The sequence below is a fragment of the Belonocnema kinseyi genome, chromosome 9 (assembly GCF_010883055.1).
Source record: "Belonocnema kinseyi isolate 2016_QV_RU_SX_M_011 chromosome 9, B_treatae_v1, whole genome shotgun sequence".
Classification (NCBI taxonomy): Eukaryota; Metazoa; Arthropoda; class Insecta; order Hymenoptera; family Cynipidae; genus Belonocnema; species Belonocnema kinseyi.
Genome location: NC_046665.1, coordinates 80,443,647 through 80,445,922, shown reverse-complemented (window position 1 = coordinate 80,445,922; position 2,276 = coordinate 80,443,647). Strand labels below are relative to the sequence as shown.

The 2,276-nt window shown below is 30.2% G+C and overlaps 1 long non-coding RNA gene across 1 annotated transcript in view; it reads right to left on the bottom strand.

Annotated features, from left to right (window-relative positions):
• Positions 1-1,428: 1,428 nt before the first annotated feature.
• The window catches only part of LOC117179987, a 16,986-nt gene continuing 16,138 nt past the window's right edge, over positions 1,429-2,276 (bottom strand). The window contains exon 2 of the long non-coding RNA XR_004467978.1: positions 1,429-2,023. This is a non-coding gene — a long non-coding RNA (uncharacterized LOC117179987). The remainder of the gene's footprint in view (positions 2,024-2,276) is intronic.

Sequence of the window (2,276 nt, the reverse complement as noted above, 5' to 3'; positions counted from 1 at the left end):
TTGCCTAGCGTGTCTCCGACCAGCGCACGGCTAGGCTCTTAAAAAACAAACATAGCCCGGTCAGTACCAGACCAGGAACCTTGTTATACCTGGGCTATTTCCACACGGGATACGGATTTACGTTTATTATTGTTATAATTTATTTTAATTTATTGTATTTTATTATAAACATAAATTTCCAACAGTGTTGCATTTTTTAAAATTATACAGAGATAATTTAGACTATCCAAATTTTTTTCTCGTTTGGAAAATTTTAACATTCCTTTCAATTTCAAAAGAAATAAAAAGATACTGCAGGATGTTTTTGATTTTGTAACATTTCGGTAAACTGTCAGCATACAAATGCCATATTTTCCTACCTCATTATGTCACATATTAAAATATTTATTTTTCTTTAGTATATTGCACTTCTTCCTTATTTACAAGTTTATCTTTAAAGTAAATTAAGTTAAATGTTTTTAAACAAAATCAAAGAATGAGATTCTCCTTCTATTCCTTTCTTTAGTTTCTCTCCCGTAATCTTCTTTTGCAGAAAAAGGTAGTATGTTTATTTTTATGAACTTTTAAAAATACTTATGAGTAAAAAACGATTCTCGAGATTGAAACTTTAACCTTGGAATATCTTCCCTAAAAACATTGTTTAAGTGTCTAATTGGTATTTAAACACTATTTGACTCAAAGTTTTATCTTCTCTTTACCACCGTAAACTTTCACAATTAGTGTACCTATTTCTTATGTACCTGCGAGACGTGAAACTCATATATGTGTGAATTTATGCACTATAGAAATCTTTCTGCACTGCAGCACAAAAAATGTATAACGCCCAGTTTTTATCTTAAATATTCAATATTGTGGAATTAAAAGAAATTACATTAATTTTTTATTGCAGCTAAAAAAGCGGAAAAAATAAAAGAAATAAAAGTTTTCCCTTTTGTTTGTTTGTTAAAAGAATGAATTTTCTTTGTACTTCTCTCTCTCTCTCTCTCTCCGGATTTTATAAGCTTTTAAATTCCGAAAAACTTTTTTCTTGAAGAAGAGCAATATTTCTGGTCGGGTTTGTCTATTCTCCTGAAAAGGGAAATCCACTCAAAAAGTGAATGACTGATAGACGGCAAAAAGACATTTTACCGGTCTTCATTCACACTCACGGGTTCGTTACCATTTTATCGATCATGACATCCAATATTTACAAACTTACTCGATCCTTGTCACTGGCTGAATTTGAAATAATCACAGTTTTCCCATTTCCATTGCTGATAATATTAACTGGTTCATTTTCGTCATTCATGATAATTAAATCCGTAAGACACTCAAATTGTAACTTCTATAATCACTTTTCACACTTTTCTTAAAAAACACATTTCTTAATCAGAAATAAAATCTATTTACACATTTAGAAGCACACACGCTGTATTATTAGTATTATTATCATTTAATACAATTTGTATTAAATAATAAATTTAAGAAATCAAATGTTGTCACTGATTAAAACTGTAACTAAATTGATATATAAATATAAATTAAGGCTTTTAACATAAGCTTTCACATTTCTATAACTTATTTTGAGATAGGTCTCAGTTTGGGTTCAAATAAAAATTGTTCATAAAGAGTGTAATTTTGTTGAAAAAATACTTTTTTGCTTTCTGGTTAAATAGTTTATTTTTGACATGTTGTTACAATTGTTTACATGTATAATTTTCTTTAAAAACAGACTTTCACATAAGGATTGTTACTATACTCGAAAGGGTCTGGGATCGGACTAAAGCGATTTACCGGCAGCAAGGTTGTTAAACCAAGAGCCTCCTCCCTCCATTTACGGTTCGGACTTCGTTATGCACTTACTTCTCGCAACCTATCACATTCTGTGCGTTTTGGGTCTGATGATAGGCATGGCATAAAAATTTTGTACCCAGGATGGTGTACTCGTACATTGTTCTTCAGTAGCCTACTTTCACGTCCAACGCATCCTAAACGGGTCTAGGTTGTCACTCCAACTCTAGAGATTTGAGTTGAAATTCTTATTCTGCAGAAAAAAGAAAAAGGATTTTTAATTCTGATATTCTTTTTTATTTTATTTCGTATTTATCAGAAACCCATACAATGTCAAAATTATGCTTCATAAAGATTGTCTTTATCTAATTACCTTTCTTTTTTATTCACTGAGAATAAAATAAAGAAAATTATTTTCAAAAAGCCTCTGTCTAGTCATCTCGAAAAATTATAGGAGTGAATAAAAATATTGAATGGTTGGTCAGACGTATTGGTACATATTTTTC